At 34.3% G+C, this 18554-nt stretch overlaps 2 pseudogenes; one reads left to right on the forward strand and one right to left on the reverse strand.

Annotated features, from left to right (window-relative positions):
* Window positions 1-10014: 10014 nt before the first annotated feature.
* Window positions 10015-13197, reverse strand: LOC143389663 (AP-3 complex subunit mu-2 pseudogene; annotated as a pseudogene).
* Window positions 13198-15974: 2777 nt separating this feature from the next.
* Window positions 15975-18240, forward strand: LOC143389547 (pinin pseudogene; annotated as a pseudogene).
* The last annotated feature ends 314 nt before the right edge of the window (window positions 18241-18554 follow it).

The following is an 18554-nucleotide window of genomic DNA, read 5'->3' on the forward strand; positions in this document are numbered from 1 at the left end:
TAGAATGAAACAAACATAACTTTCCTATGTTCTTATATGAATACACAACCTGTGTAACTCCACAGTTTATATAGCACAAGAATGGAAAATTATAGTCCATGTATGTATCATATGTCAAAATACACTTTGCTGAAAAGAATTTTTTTAAAAAAGAATAATATATGGGGAAATTTACACTAATGCAGTGTTGATAGGACTGCAAATTAGTACAGCCATCCTGTAAAACTCTATGAATATCCCTTTCAAAATTTGGAATACAACCAACATCTGACCCAGTTGTCCCATTCCTTGGTAAATATCCAAATGTCTGAAATCAGCATACTATAGAAACACAGGTACATCAGTGCTTATAGCAACACAATTCATAATAACCTAACTACAGCACCAGCTAGCATACTCATCAACAGACTAATGAATAAAGAATACCTGGTGTATATACACAATAAAGTTTTACTTAGTCATTAAGAATTAAATGATGGCACTATGTGGAAAATTGATAAAATGAGAACACAATTCTAAGTGAAATAAGCCACACTCAGAAAGCCAAGGGTAGAATGTGTCCCCTCATATGTGAATACTCATTGACCACATAATGAAAAAGGGGAGAATCCAACACAAATAGTAGAGATATCTGTGGAAGGGGTTATAGGGAAGGCAGGGAGGACAAACAGAGGGATGAACAGTAGAATGAAACAAACCAAACTCTCTTTGTAAATCTATGAATAAAGCAGGGTGAATTTAAATGTTGTGTATGTCTATAATGCACTAATTTAAAAATTTATAAATAAATAGAAGATACACCAAGGAGCCAGACTGATTGTTCTCCCTTTCACTCTTCCTCTATTTTTTCTTTTACTTTTATTTCTTCTCTTCCTTCTCATAAACAATGCACCCTCTGTTGTCTATAGATCAGCCCTATTTTGAAATTGCAAATCTGTGTCTTCCTGATATCTTCTTTTTCTTTCCTCTTAATTATCACTATTTTTAACTTCTCTTACAACTGGTTAGTTTGTAAAATGTCAGACCCCACCAATAATTCTCTAGAAGCAGTTAAAACACTGGAACTCATAGGTAATACCAAATATTTGAGTTTATGATGGACAAAATTCATGATTAACTACTATCTTTACTGATAGAAATTGTTTACCCTACAATTTCTCTTTATGGTGTCAATCAACATTGTAGATGTCATAATAGGAACTAAGTACTTAATTTAATCTTATGTGTTATATGCATAGGATTTTGCAGTTATTTGACTCCCCCTAATGTATGAGGCACTGGAAAACTACAGGATAAAAGCTGGTAGAGTAAAAACCCCACTGCTTCAGATCCATTTGTAGAGATGGGTAGGCACTTAAACAATAAAAAAGGAGAGAGAAAAATATCCAAAATTACCCCGAATAATTTAACAATAGACTCCACTGATACTACAGTACAGGAAATATCAATATCATATAATATTATATATATATATATATATTATATTTCATACAATATTATATATATTATATTTCATATAATATTATATATATTGTATATACACACACAAACATATATGTGTGAATACTATATATATATATATATATATATATATATATATATGTGTGTGTGTGTGTGTGTGTGTGTGTGTGTGTGTGTATACACATATATATGCCTAATCTACCAAAAAAAAAAAAACAGAATTTTAAAAGCAGCTAGAAAAAATGACTGGTCATATTTAGAAGTAAACAAAAATGATTTCAGCTGATTTTTCAAGCCAGATCCTTAAAAACTAGGAGAGCTTAAAATAATATATACAAAACTCTGAAAGATAATGGATGCTATCAAAATTAATTTTAAAAAATAATTAAGAAATTTTTTTAGAAATGTTATCTCACTATTCATCTAAGTGAATCAATTTTCTTAAACAAATCTGTTGATTACTTTCTATTTGCCTCACAACTAAAAAAGTTTTAGGAATACAAGGTAAACTAAGAATATGCCCAAACTTTCAGGAATATGCAGATGTAAGAACAGGTACTTTTTGCCCAATCTGTAAATACTGTGTGACTAAATGGTATTGTTAGTTTTAACCCAAATTTTCCAAGAGCTGCACAAGGCCAATTGCCAGTTGGGAACTGGTAATTGCTGGTAGTATAGGTTCACATATTCAAATAAAAGTACTTAGCACTTACCCTGATCCTGACTTCTGTAGTGTTACCAATGAATTCTACTCTAAAACCTTTTGCTGAGCAATAATATGTCTCCTAGAGAAATATTGTAGTAAGTTTGTATAGAACATATTTTTAACATATTAAGATATATGTATGAACAAATTTAAACTTTATAAATATAGTGTTCTGAATTAATCAATTTTCATTTAGCTGAATAATCTTTTTTATACTTGAAAAAATATTTAACATTAGCATCAGTATATAAGAACATCCCCTAGCTAATTGTTGGTAATAGCTTCAATCATATAACAAAATCATATCTCTCCAGAATACACTTGAGGGTGGGGTATGTGACTTAGGTTGTAGAGCATTTACTAAGCATGGAACGCATGTTCAATTTCCACCACCACGTGTATCAAAGGATAATAAAATCTAAAACTAAATAATTTATATAGATATTGTAAATACCAGATAAATTTAAAAATAAGATGTATAAACATGCATAATAGCAGGAATGCATCTATTAAACAAAATATGAAGAAGACAACACTAAAAGTAATAGAGGCAAGTTAGGTATTGTACTATATTTAAATAAAAATAAAAAAATGTTAACCTGCCATTGAAATTTGTAATTGGAAAAATGTTTATATTTCTAAATTTTGAAATATATTTCTGATTTTACTGTGCATTTTTAGACAACTTTAAACAGTTTTTTTCCTATGTGAGAAATATATATTTTTACACTTAAAATCACATATCATCTAGAAATTAAAAAGAACACAATTTGTGTATCAACACAGTCCTATAGATTTTTTAATAAAAACAGTTATTATGGTTCATGTTATCAATATTTATTTTGCAATTTTACTCCCTGTATCATTCTAACTTTCTTAAGGAATTAGAAAAACAACTCCTAACTTCATGGGATTTAATAGAGTAAAATTACATGTAAGCATCCAATGAATCTTCAAATAAAATTCTTGTTAACATTAAAAATTATTATATTATTCCCTTGTTAGAACTTTTTAGACAAAATTAGTATTTTTCCTCTCTGCTTAATGTAAAATATTTTGCAACTTTCTTGTTCCACATTTTCAGCAATATTGTTTCTATCTTTGCATACTATTAATATAATTTGTATGAAAAATCATTTCTTTTTCCATCTAAAATAAATAAATAATGAGGCTTGAATAAAATTTTAAAATTTCTTAACTAATAAACAAAATATCTTTTAAATTATTTTTGAATTTTTCAGTTTTTTTTAATTTGTGCTTTCAATGTAAGATTATTGCATAAAGAAAATGAAGCTAACTCAAAACCCACTGAAAAAAAGAATATCATTATTATCATCATAATTATAATCATCATTATTATTCTTACCAGAGAGAAGAGATCACTGGCCAAAAATGTTAATACTTCAGAAGAGTCATAGAATGAGGAGGAGTAAGGGTATACTCAAATTCAAGAAGCTCAAAGAACAATAATTAAGAAAAATCCACAAAGGACCCACAGTAAGGGAAGCATATCCACTCTTCCTCCTAATTGTAACTACCAAATTGTAACTACCAAAATTTAAAAATCAAGATTTTTGATGGGCTGTGGCTGTGGCTCACCAGTAACACACTTAGATGGCATGTCTGAGGAAGTGGGTTCAATTCTCAGCACCTCCTATAAATAAATAAATAAATAAAAGTCTGTTCAATTTTCAGCACCACATATAAATAAATAAGTAAAGTCTATTTATAAATAAAAAATAACTAAATAAATAAATTAAATGAAAATAAAGAATTCTGAACACAAGAACTGAAGAGTGATTTATCATTTATAATGGAGCTTCCAGAAAATCATCAGAAGATTTTTTGGAAGAAAAATTTAGGTCAGAGTTTATGAATTAACTTTTCAAATAAAAAAGATGCACACACACAAATGAAAAACAATTTGACAACAAAGAAAAAGAGCACCAGCAATAATGTCCTGTATAAACTTAAGAAAAGATAACATCTTTCTTGAAAAAAAAATACTGAGTGAGTAAATCACCACTAGACCTACTTTATGGGAATTGTTACAGGAAATCTTTCAAGTAGAGACTTAAGAATACTAGACAATAACAAAAATAAGCAAATGACCATACAAACATTCTGAGAAAGGAATATATAGAAATACAGATTTTTTGTCATCAGAAAACATTATTTTATTTCTCATCACTGACAGTATAGAATATTTTAATTTGAATGAAATTATAAAATTATTTCTCCTTTTTTAAATTTGTTTTTTTACCTACACATGACTCTAGGATGTATTTTAACATATTATATGTATATGGAGTGCAAGCCATTCCAATTTATATTCTATTCTTGTGTGGGTACACTGGTCTTGTGTTCATATCATTGAGCATAGGAGAATTATGTACAATTCATCCTACTAAATTTTCTATCCCCTCCCTTCAATCCCTTTTGTGCAAGTAAGTGAAATCCTATACTTACCCTTTCTTTTTATGGGTTAGCATCCACATCTAGAGAGAACATTTGACCTTTGATTTTTTTTTTGAAACTAATTTATATCACTTAGCATGATAGTTTCAGTCCCATCAATTAACAGAAAAATGCCATATGTTCATTCTCCTTAAGGATGAGTAATATTCCATTATGTATATATACAGCATACTTTCTTCATCAATTCATCTGTTGAAGGGAATCCCAGGTTGTTCCAACAATATGAATTGTTAAAATTATTCTATTTCATACTTAAAATGGCTAAATGTTATTTTAAAGAAATTACTATTTGATTTTTCTTAAGTATTATTTAAATTAATTCAATCTGAACTGAAAATTAGAGATTTAAAATGCCAGCATATTTTAATGCAAAACAACTATGTAGATATCTAACTTAAAAATGCTCAAATGGCATTACAAAATGGGGTACTTAATAGTGCTTGGGACTGTAAAATAAAAAATGAAATAAACATTTCACTCTTGTAAATTGTTTATTTTAAATTATAATTTGAAGAATATAATCTGTGAGTTTTAAAAAAATGGCTAAGATGGTAAAATCCATTATGTTTTTATCATACGCAGTAAAGATGAGGAAATTAATGTTGCCCTTAACCAATATGCTTGAAGGACTTTTATGTAACAAGATAATGGGAAGAGAGAGACCTGTGAGAACAGAAGCAGATTGGAATGTTATAGCTGCAAGCTGACAAAAATTGAGGAGGATTAAGTGTTATCACAAAAGCTAGGAAGATGAATGGATGGATTTTATCCAGAGCACAGCGTTTCTCACACATTGATTTCAGATTCTGACTGCTAGAGTTTTGAGATAATAAATTTCTTTTGTTAGCTACATAGTTTGTGGTATTTTGTTATGTAACTCCCAGGAAACTTATGTTGTCCCATTCAGGGTTTCTCTGTCATATATCTCTTAATGATACGTGGGCAGAAATAATAGATAAACCATAAAGAGATTACAAATTGAAAAAATAATTTTGGTGTTTAAAAACCTTTCCATTTACCTACTATTACTACTATTACTAGAAAAACTTTTAGTCACTGTCAGGAATTGCAATGGACTAGGGACAGAATTGGTATGTAATTAGTATTGTGAAAATTTGGTCTCTTAGGGTTTGTGGATTTGGACTCATGTGCAAAAATGAAAAAAGCTCAAATATTTGAAATTTATACAGATATGAATTTGAATTCTACTTTTAGTACATCACTATTTGCTAACACAACAGGTAGTTGTTAAATTAATTTAAAAATCAGTTTTCTTTATTTCTATTAAATTATATTGCATTGAGAGAAATATATGCATTTCAGCTTGCCACTTTAGAATTTAGTGTAACGGATTCTGAAACAACTCCCTAGATAATTCTGTTCTAGAACATCAAAACACTGCATTATGTTGCATACTTGTGTATATGTATATACTAAAATATTTACATATATGCTTAAATGTATTTAATGTGTACATACTTCAGTGTTCTTTGAAAATTGCATATTGTAATAGTAGCTAATCTAAAATAATTTTTTATTACTTTTCACAAAAATTTGGGATTTTTTATAGATGCACATCTGAAAATGAAATTAAAGTAGGTAAAAATATGAAAATTTTTTATTTAAAATACCATTTGTAGAAAAGAATATAAACTAGACTGATCTCTTATTAATAATGAAATAGTATGCTGCACTGAAACTCCTGCTATTTAGAAAATCCTGTGGAAGGATCAGGTAACCAGAAAGGCAGTGAATTCTGTAAAAGAGTAGAATTATTTTGAGAAGAAAGTGTATATGGAGTGCAAGCCATTCCAATTTATATTCTATTCTTGTGTGGGTACACTGGTCTTGTGTTCATATCATTGAGCATAGGAGAATTATGTACAATTCATCCTACTAAATTTTCTATCCCCTCCCTTCAATCCCTTTTGTGCAAGTAAGTGAAATCCTATACTTACCCTTTCTTTTTATGGGTTAGCATCCACATCTCAGAGAGAACATTTGACCTTTGATTTTTTTTTGAAACTAATTTATATCACTTAGCATGATAGTTTCAGTCCCATCAATTAACAGAAAAATGCCATATGTTCATTCTCCTTAAGGATGAGTAATATTCCATTATGTATATATACAGCATACTTTCTTCATCAATTCATCTGTTGAAGGGAATCCCAGGTTGTTCCAACAATATGAATTGTTAAAATTATTCTATTTCATACTTAAAATGGCTAAATGTTATTTTAAAGAAATTACTATTTGATTTTTCTTAAGTATTATTTAAATTAATTCAATCTGAACTGAAAATTAGAGATTTAATAAATGTTTTGAGGGTTATATTAAGTTTATTAAAGTTTTTCACTGTGATGAGACATGAATCATATCTCTGCAAAATAGTTGAAATGCTAATGTTATATTTATTGTAGGGAAATTATATATTAATTACTTTTCTAAAGATGGCAAATGAAAAATTACAAAAAAATTACTGTCAGCCTTTATTAATGGTGCATTGATTCTAAACTTTATTGAGATGCTTATGCAGTTCTACTAAAGATATAGGTGATAATGTCACTCAGAAGAATTTACCTACAGCTTGTTCTTCGTCTGCAAGGTGCTTAATGTTATGCTTCTAAGAACTTGAACATACAATGTGTTCTACTGTTTAACTTACAATACATGTGATCATCCATATATGTCACACATTTTTTTCTGTAACTTCTCACAAGATTTTTAGAAATTTCAAGTTCTTCAATTAATTTATCAGATTCATTTTCAAAACATTAGAAATTTTCTAGTTCTCCATTGTTATTCTCAGAAAGATTAGATGTCAAAATCTATATCACAGAAAATCAATGATATTGTCAGGGATTAAATCTCTCTGAACCTACAGCACTGTTGTAATATGACGAGAAAGTACCACAAGATGGATGATAGTGGTAAGAGTTGCTGCTATTTTTGCTGGGCACTGTCTACATGACAGTTGTCTCCAAGTCATTTATTTAAAACTAGTAGAAAATACTATAAACAAGCTGTTATAGTTATTGCTACCTTTTAGATAGAGAAAAAGAAACAGAAAAAATAAGTAAATTGCCTCAATTTCCAAATAGCAAATGGTTCAAATCTTGATGACTTGACTTGAGAGAACGCACATGTTCAGATCCTTCATAGAGGAAAAGGTGACTGTTTCCTCCTTTGTCATATAAAAAGCTATAATATAAAATTGGCTTTTCTTTTTTTTTTTTTGACTGGTAAAATTCAACTTTATTAAGATTTAAACAGAGAAGCTACTTCTGCACATGTTAACCACACATGGAACTAAACAGCTCAACTAAGGCACCCTGAACTATTCATGCCACCTGACACATTGTGGGAAGCTGGCAGTGATGCTTGATTGTACTCCAGTGGTCTGCTACACCCATGTGTGATGGTTATTTCACATGCTTAGGCCCACAGGTCCCATAGTCTAGATTTTAATTCTTCTTAGTTATGTCCCTTGCAATAAGATGAGCTGCCCTAGAAGACATAAAACAGCTGCAAAATCTTCAGGGACCAAGATTAGTTGATTCCTGTGACTTAGGAACCTTTCAGAGCCCTCAGAAGAGGTGATTCTGAACATTCCTGGGATTCACAGGCAGAAAAGTTTCCTCTACCATGGTGGGTGTGTACCAGCTGCAATGTGGAGTGATGGAGTATGAAGCACATCTGGTTGTATGTGGCAGTTTATCCCAGAGAAAAACCACAAAGCAACATTACTCTGCAGCACAAATAAGTCCTGGAAGCAGCAAGATAAAACTAGCAAAAAGAAAAAAAAAAGTTGCACAAGTATTTGGAAACAGGACTTTAGAGAACTACAGTTGGAGAGCGCAGGTTTCCTTTTTCTCCATGCACAATGCAGAGCACACTTTTGTTCTCTACCCTATACTTTGAAGATAGCAAAAACAAAAACAAAAACAAAACCTGTCTTTTACTTAGATATTGGAATAAGTAATGGACACATGAAAATAGAACAAAAATTACCCACTTGGAAAACCTTAAGTACTTCTTAAGTTGTTTCTTAAACTGTGTTGGTTACATATGACCAAATGGTCCAGCTTCCTACAACATTAATTTTATTCAAAGATTTAAGGGAAATTTTTGCCTATCTATCGTTAATAAATATATTATAGAGTACAAAACAAAAGACTCTAGAAATGACAACTTTACCATGAAGCTTCAAGGATCTATCATGTCCTCAATGCTAGGCATTATTTTTACCAAGTCTACCTATGGAAAAGTTTCATACAGGAAGGCTCAGGATCCAGTACCAGTCTAGCACAGATAAATGTAGACATGGGATCACTCAGTTATAGCTGTGATCCACCTTAATGGGAAATGAGCTGCCATTGCTACTCCAATTCTCTGACTCATAAAATCTGGCTGCACTGAAACTCCTGCTATTTAGAAAATCCTGTGGAAGGATCAGGTAACCAGAAAGGCAGTGAATTCTGTAAAAGAGTAGAATTATTTTGAGAAGAAAGTGGGTCACCTTCTCACAGACCAAGTGCTAAAGGCAAGCAAAAGAATATGAAAGCTAGCTCAATAACATCGGTCTTCAAGGAAAATTCTGATTCTACTGGGTTTTCTGTGTCAATAGTGGACTTAAATTTAAGAAGTTTCCAGTTCATTTAGAATTATAAACAATATTACGTATCAGAGGGATCAGAAAGAAATCAAATCTTTTCTTTACAACCCTCCTTAATGTAAAGTTTGATCACTTTCCTTGCCAATCTTTCACTTTAATATATCTCCTCAAAACTCTTCTTTAGTACCATTTCCTCTTTCTTCTCAAAGATCAGAACTTTTTTCTTTGTTTAAAATTTTTGCAGTGTTGGGGATCAAACCCAGGGCCTCGTGCATGCTAGGCAAGCATTCTACCACCAAGATACATCCCTAGGCTTGGATCAGATCATTTTTCATTTTGTGTGTAGTGCTGGGGCTTGAACCCAGGGCTTTGCACACTTTTATGCAAGATTGGAGATCTATAACTGGCTTTCTTCAACTAAGACTCAATATTCTTCTAATTTCCCTTCTTTCTAATCTTTCTACTTTAAAGAAAAAATCTATAAAGTCTTTCAGTGGCTTTAGATAATTAAAGCCAAGCAAGCAACAAATGCTGGTCTTTTTCTGTAGTAATCATGTTAAGAATAGTTAAATAAGATGTCAAGTACTGCTACCCTCCATTACACATCTCTTCTTGAGAACTGAGTTAGTGCTGACTGTGTTTCAGTTCCATGCCGTTCTCCCTGGTGACTCTTTTCTCCCTTGATTAGTTCCATGGCGCTGAAGGCTAAGGAAAAAGGGAGCAGATGGGCCCTGGAGGGACTTACCTAAGAGACAGGCTGATATTTTTTACTTTTAGACAAGTAAGAAATGAAAAAGTGTTCATGAGTGTTCCAGCTACAAAACTTTCCCTTCAGGTTCGAACTTGGAACTTTCCAGCTTTTGTCATGTATTTTATGCCTTTAAAGGGTTTGTACTTTTCTCCATACATATCCAGACGATTCACTTTGAGTCCAGAAATGGCCAGCTGCTGGATTTTAAACTGCAGGTTGATTGTGGGGTTTTCATCTGGTTTGGAAGCTCCAGCTTGAAGACTCATGGTCCCCTTCAAACTTGGTAGCTTTTGAGGATTTATTTTTCCTACATCCCAAGACAACATCTTTGTCACTGGGTCAAATGTGTGTGTCCCTTGGGATGGAGTGAGGCTCATATTCAGCACTCCTTTGGGCATCTGACTGATGACAATCACTCCTTCTATAGTCTTCCCCATAGTCTGCTTGGGTCCCACTGTTATTTCAAAGCGTCCAAGTGAACTACTGTCCCGGAAACTGATATTATGTTTGACATACACTGGAATTGCAACGAGATTCTGTGCACTGACATGATAAGAGAGCAGACGGAAGTTTCCATCAGGTGGGATGAAGGATAGAATACGCTCTGACTCCCAGCACTTCAAACGAACACAAGGATGGAAGCTGACGTCATCCAACAGCCGGGGGTTCATAAAGGAAAGTGTAAGGTCTGGCATTCCAGTGAGTTTTACACAGGCATCAACCACGCCCTGGATCTCAGCAGTAACTGTGGAACCTGATTTGTCAATAATGGCATCAATCTCTTCAATCACATCAAAATAGGCTTCATTGTTGGTATATTTTACCCCAGTTCGACGCCAAGGCACCACTGACAGCTGCCCAGTTGGAAGTTGGTCACCCACATTGGTACTTCCAATTTTTTCAAGATGAGGCTCAAGTCTTCCTTTACTGCATGAGCTTGAAGTATCCTTCTCTTGAATTCCTCTGACTGCGGAATCTCCACGGTTCCAGTCGCCAAAATGAGGCAGCCGCGAGGGACCCCAACTGTGGCTATTAGCCCAGGTGATCGCATCGCAAAGGCCTGCTGTACAGAGTATGCCAGGGCAAGCTTAATCCCTCTGCCGGCGGACTCGACAACAGGAGGGATGGAGGGAGGGACAGAGGGTGGAGAATGGCGAGGCCAGCCTCGCTCCTCGCAGCGCCGACCACTCCGCTGTCTAAAATTGGCTTTTCAATCTCCAATCAAACATGTTTCTAAATAAATGGATAGACATATAGATAGATTCCCATATCAATCAGAGAAAGAGAAAGAGAAAAACATTTTCCAAAGTCCTTGTTATTATTTTCATACTTCAATATTTGCCACTCACACCCCAGGCTCAGTAAGCCTGCAGATTAGGATTCTTAAGCCATATTTACTATTTAATGATTGATATTATCAAAGAATGGTGACCAAACCATGCCCACTATACACTAGGTACAACTAGTTGGCAACTAGTTATTAACACAGAGAAATATAAATAATTAAACTAATATTCCAATTTTTCAGTAATTTAAAAATTACCAAAATAAATCCCATGAGTTGTATATTATTATGATTAGGACAAAATAACCTTATCCTTTTATTTGTTCAAACTAAATAAAAAAAAACTTTTAATACATTATCTTAAAAACATACATGTTCATTTCATTAAACTGTTATCAACTAATTGATTATTTTTTCATTTATTTTGATTCATTTCTTTCTAACACTGGAAATTGAACCCAGGGGTGCACTAAAACTGAGCTAGATCCCCAACATTATATTTCAGGGAAAGATGGAACCATTTTTTAGAAAGGATCTCACAAAGTTGCTGAGGCTGCCCTTGAACTTGCAATACTCCTGTTTAATTGTCATTATGTCCTATTTTTTCAAATTAATGTTATTCTCTGGTATATACACAGCTCTATATTACAAGTATCATGATTAAGATTTTTAATCAAGTGCCCCTGAATTTAACCCATGATACAAAAATATAAATAAGAAAATAAATAAATAAATAAATCAGTGTACTAATATAGTATATTTTTAGGGAAGACTATAGAAAAATTTGGATGTACTTTTCCAATTACATGATTATTAAATAGAAGTACATAAAATTAAGTGACTTTTCCCTGATGACAAAAGTTCATTTTAAAATTCTAGATAATTTCAGGTTTTATGATGCTTAATTCCTAGCTCTTCCAAAGTAGCTGAGTGTTTGCTATTCAAAGCCCTTTTAGTGTGTCAAAATAATAAACAAAGTACTTAAAGAAGAAAAAAAAATTTTTTTAAGTGTTAGAAATTTTATCAAAGTTAACATTCCATGAGGTCATGCTCAAAACAAATCAAAAGGCAAAAAATTCCAAGCATACAAACTACCGTGCTGTGTTCTCCAAGGTCAAAAATGCACTGGTTTTAATGATACAAAAGTTTTTTGAAAGTCAAATCCACTGTCCATTTGTGTTGGGTAAGAAACCTATATCTTCATTCATTCATTTCATGGAATCCATGTTAAAAGAACCCTGTCTTGGTTGTGTATTATCACAGCACTCTTGTATTAATCCATTTGCCTCATGTCCCCATAGTGGACTGCCATCTTGATTTCCCAGTGGTAAGGTCCATTTGAGACTCTTCAAGCTGACTGGGTGTAAATGTTTCCACCAATGATTACTATGTTGAATGGGCCCTTTAGATTGTTCCGTCTGGGGAGTCATACTTTAGATAAAATACAGACTTTCCCAAAGATCTCCTTAATCCTCAAGGATTAAAGTGCAATGTCAGTCTTCAAAATGACATACCTGGGATAAAAGATGTATTTGTTCAAACCATCAGCAAATTAATTTTAAACTCTGTAAGTAACCGGGTATAACTCGGCCACAGGCACCTTCTGGTCTCCATCTTCGATACCGGGACTGACCACCCGCCCGAGCCTCCCGCCCACGCTCGGTCCAGACGGCCAAGAGCCGGCGCGGCTCCGCGGTGGCTGCCGCAGCCCAGCTTTCGGCATCGTGGGCCGGGCAGCCCTGGACTCCTCGGCACGAGCTCCGGCACCCGTGCGAGGCCCGCCTCGCCTCAGCCACGGCCACCCAGCTCCTGCGGGCCTCCCGGCAGCCCGAGTACAGCTCCCCGCCAGCCGCGGCAAAACGTCTGACAGCTCTGGGTGCTGCTGCCTCTCCGGCCATCTTGTGCCGTGTGTGATGTCTCTCCCCTCTCCTCTCTCGGCTTTACTCCCTCCTCCTCCTCCCCCCGCCCCACACACCACACAACATGGCCTCTTTGCTGCAGTTCTTTTTTTTCAAGTTGAGACAGAAAATCATGGCAGAAGAATGTGGCACAGAAAAACACTCACCTTATAGCATCAAAAAAGCAAAGATATAAGATGTACCCTGAAAGGCCCACCAACTTCAACAATAACCCACGTCCTACAGTTTCAATTATGTTCCAATAGTTTATTTAGCTCTGAATACTCAATGGATGAACTCCCAATGGATGAAACCATTGATGAGGTCAGATCCTTGAAATCCACATCCTCACCCCCAGAAAAATTGTTGCACTGGACAAAGTCTTCAACACATAAGTTTTTGGAGAGCATTTCAAATAAAAAACAAAACAGCTTTATACTAAATAGTAGTAAGTATAATTTGTTTTTCTTACTCAAATACATTATTGGTTATTTTCAATAGCCTATAAACATGAAATTGTAAAAGAATTTATTCCATTTTTAGTGTTAACTTATCCTGGTTGAATATTGCATGAAATTAAAAATAAGTTGAAAATGCAGAAAAATATAATAAAAATCAAGATTATAGTGTGTAGGAAATCTTTAATTCTCTCAAAAATTTTGAATAGTGATCTAATCTAATATTCAGTTCAATTAAGCTTAAATTAATAGTAAATAATTAAATTATATTTTAAAAAAAATGTATTGATACATAAAATTATTTAATTTTTAGGACAATTAAACCAGATATTTCACAAAATATCATTTTATGTGTGTAGTAATAAAACATGTTAAATTACCACTACCCAGTGAAAGACTTTGTGATTACAACTACTCAGTAAGAGACTTTGTGATTTTTATGGGTGGTCTCTTCACCTTTTTTTTAAAGAGAGAGAGAGAGAGAGAATTTATAAATATTTAGTTAGTTAGTTAGTTAGTTTTCGGTGGACATAACATCTTTATTTTTTTATTTTTATGTGATGCTGAGGATCGAACCCAGTTCTGTGTACATGCCAGGTGAGTGCGCTACCACTTGAGCCACATCTTCAGCCCCTTACCTTTTGTTTTAAAATATAAAACTTGTTACAGCACTGCCTTTTTTATTGAGACACTCAGATTTGAGGAAAATATCATAAATATATTTTTGTTCAAAAATTCTACTTAAAGAATTATTTTGATGCATGTGTCTTCAATTATTGAATATTAAGATAAGTTTTGCTTATTATTCACCAAAATTCTAAAATATTTTTCAAATTTTTATAAGCTTTCTTCTCTGCATTTTATCTTTTATAAAATACTCATATTTTAAGAGACACTTCAGGAAAGAGAAATGAGAAGATACCACTTGAAGTTCAACACTGAATAACTTTGAATATTTGCATATAAATTGCAGAGAGAACAATTTGAGTTCAAATAGTAAATAAAACAAAAACTCTCCACCATCATTGTACATTTAAATATTAAATTCTGTATGTCAGTTTAAAAATGTTTGAACTTGTGGTATTCATTTGCATATACTCATATAAAAATATTGAATACAGAAAATATTCAGAAAAACTGATAATACTTTAATTAATTGACATGTAAACATATTCTCGAAACAGTTACATCAATTTCTGCTTTTGATTGCTTGAATGGCCCTTTCGATGAAATTTTATAATCAGCCCATTAGCAGACACTATTTGATGTGAAAAGTGGAATCTAATATATATATATATATATATATATATATATATATATATATATATATATATATATATATCATTGTATACTCACCAGGAGTGTATACACAATAACAGTAAAGCAAAAGTGAATGAAAAAAATGGAATGAATAAATAAATTAATTAATTAATTTAAAAAAAAAACAGATGAAAAAGTGTAAAGATTTTGTTACTTCAATTGTAAAACGTTGATTGTGGCCACACAAATTTGTAAAGCTACTTGGAAGTGGTTTTATACTACCAACTGAAACATACTCTGTGAATTATCAATTCCACCCCAAGATGGGAAGAAATAAACACATAACCCATTAATCTGACTCTTTTTTGGGGGGCCTGTTACCTTCTTCTTTCGCTTCTACCTTATTTCTGCCTCTAAAGAAACCACCCTTTACCCCATGCTACCATTGATACACAATTAGACATTTTAAATCTGAACCCTTGATTTGGTCATTCTTTCTCTCTTTCCTTCACAGCACTTTTTTTTTCTACCCCTATCTATTCCACCAATACTTTTTCATGAATACTCACTACTACATACTCTGCATCCTCCAATCTTACATCCTGATCCATCCCTGTTCTGCTTTTTTCCATGGATTATTTTGAGATTCCCTTCACTCAGATATCAATAGTCCAGAATAAGGTCAGGTTAGGAAATTATATATGCAGGTTTTTAGAAGTCATTTACATAACAATAGGCCTATAAAATGTAGGATGCATTTTAGCTGAGTTTAAAAAGAAAATCTACAGAGTGCACTGTTAAACTGAAGTGTCTAAAATTCATTAATTTCAATAATTTGAAAAAAAGAAATTCTATAAAAAGGAGAGTAAAGAAAAGAACATAATATATAAAAGTGACAAATTTGAAGACACACCAAGTATATATTTTATATATCCATATATATCCAAAGAGTGTCATATATTGGTGCTTTCAAAAGACAAATTAGGTTTTCACGTCTTGCGGCGCGGCACGGCTGGGAGCGGCCTATAGAGCAGCATGGAAGCCTGCTGCAGGGAGAAGATGGCGGTCGCAGTGAGAACTTTGCAGGAACAGCTAGAAAAGGCCAAAGAGAGCGTAAAGAATGTGGATGAGAATATTCGCAAGCTCACCGGGAGAGACCCGAATGACGTGAGGCCCATCCAAGCCAGATTGCTGGCCCTTTCTGGTCCTGGTGGAGGTAGAGGACGTGGTAGTTTATTTCTGAGGCGCGGATTCTCAGATAGTGGAGGAGGACCCCCAGCCAAACAGGGAGAACTTGAAGGGGCAGTCAGTAGGCTGGGCGGGGAGCGAGGGACAAGAAGAGAATCACGCCAAGAAAGTGACCCAGAGGATGATGATGTTAAAAAGCCAGCGCTGCAGTCTTCAGTTGTAGCTACCTCCAAAGAACGCACACGTCGAGACCTTATCCAGGGTCAAAATATGGATGAAAAGGGAAAGCAAAGGAACCGACGAATATTTGGCTTGTTGATGGGCGCCCTTCAGAAATTTAAACAAGAGTCTACTGTTGCTACTGAAAGGCAAAAGAGACGCCAGGAAATTGAACAAAAACTTGAAGTTCAGGCAGAAGAAGAGAGAAAGCAAGTTAAAAACGAGAGGAGAGAACTATTTGAAGAGAGACGTGCTAAACAGACAGAATTGCGGCTTTTGGAACAGAAGGTTGAGCTTGCGCAGCTGCAAGAAGAGTGGAATGAACATAATGCCAAGATAATTAAATACATAAGAACTAAGACAAAGCCCCATTTATTCTATATTCCTGGAAGAATGTGTCCAGCTACCCAAAAACTAATAGAAGAATCACAGAGGAAAATGAATGCTTTATTTGAAGGTAGACGCATCGAATTTGCAGAACAAATAAATAAAATGGAGGCTAGGCCTAGAAGACAATCAATGAAGGAAAAAGAGCATCAGGTGGTGCGTAATGAAGAACAGAAGGCGGAACAAGAAGAGGGTAAGGTGGCTCAGCGAGAGGAAGAGTTGGAGGAGACAGGTAATCAGCACAATGATGTAGAAATAGAGGAAGCAGGAGAGGAAGAGGAAAAGGAAGTAGGTATAGTTCATAGCGATGCAGAAAAAGAACAGGAGGAAAAGGAACAAAAACAGGAAATGGAGGTTAAGATGGAGGAGGAAACTGAGGTAAGGGAAAGTGAGAAGCAGCAAGATAGTCAGCCTGAAGAAGTTATGGATGTGCTAGAGATGGTTGAAAATGTCAAAAATGTAATTGCTGAGCAGGAAGTAATGGAAACTAATCAAGTTGAAAGTATAGAGCCTTCAGAAAATGAAACTAGCAAAGAATTGGAGCCAGAGATGGAATTTGACGTTGAGCCAGATAAAGAATGTAAATCTCTCTCTCCTGGAAAAGAGAATGTTAGTGCTCTAGAAATGGAAAAGGAATCTGAGGAAAAGAAGAAAAAGATTCTGAGCCCCAGTCTGAGCCTATGGCTCAACTTCAACCTCAATCCCAATCCCAACCTCAATCCCAACCCCAATCCCAATCCCAATCCCAATCCCAACCCCAGCTCCAACCCCAGCCTCAACCCCAGCCCCAGCCCCAACCCATACCTCAGTCCCAGCCAGTACTTCAACCTCAGCCTCTCTCTCAGCCTGAGACTTTGCCATTAGCTGTTTTACAGCCACCACCTCAGGTTATTCAGGAGCAAGGGAATTTACTACCTGAGGGGAAGGAGTTACCTTTAGAGACTGTCAAACTTCCTAAGGTGCCTGTAGAGCCAATCTTGACGGCACATTCAGAAAGCAAAAGCAAAACCAAAACTAGAAGCAGAAGTAGAGGTCAAGCTAGAAATAAAACAAGCAAGAGCAGAAGTCGGAGCAGCAGCAGTAGTAGTACTAGTAGCAGTTCAACCAGTAGCAGTAGTGGAAGTAGTTCCAGCAGTGGCAGTAGTAGTAGTCGAAGCAGTTCCAGTAGTAGCTCCAGTATAAGTGGTAGCAGCAGCAGAGATAGTAGCAGCAGCACTACTAGCAGTAGTGAGAGTAGAAGTCGGAGTAGGGGCCGAGGGCATAATAGAGATAGAAAGCACAGAAGGAGCGTGAATCGGAAGCGAAGGGATACTTCAGGGCTAGAGAGAAGTCACAAATCTTCAAAAAGTGGTAGTAGTAGAGATACAAAAGGATCAAAGAATAAGAATTCCCGGTCCGACAGAAAGAGGTCTATATCAGAGAGTAGTCGATCAGGCAAAAGATCTTCAAGAAGTGAAAGAGACCGAAAATCAGACAGGAAAGACAAAAGGCGTTAATGGAAGAAGCCAGGCTTTCTTAGCCTATTCTTTGCAGCAGATTTCTTGATGAGTAAAAGGATTACCTTTCCTTGTAAGGAGGATGCTGCCTTAAACATTGCATGTTGTAAAAAATATTTTGGAAAATACAGACTGTTTGTTTATCAGACAGTCTTGTACTTTTTGCATAATTTTGTAAGAGTTATTTATCAAAATTATGTGAGGTTCCAAAATATGTAAAATAATAATAATAAAAAAAGATTAACATCCCTTGTTTAAATATCCTATACTCTTCAGTAAGAATCTGTATATTTTAATAGTTAAATCTTTAAGTCTGTTCCCTTATAATTCTGTATCATACATTGCTTTT

Source organism: Callospermophilus lateralis, unplaced genomic scaffold (assembly GCF_048772815.1).
Source record: "Callospermophilus lateralis isolate mCalLat2 unplaced genomic scaffold, mCalLat2.hap1 Scaffold_63, whole genome shotgun sequence".
In the NCBI taxonomy this organism is placed as follows: domain Eukaryota; kingdom Metazoa; phylum Chordata; class Mammalia; order Rodentia; family Sciuridae; genus Callospermophilus; species Callospermophilus lateralis.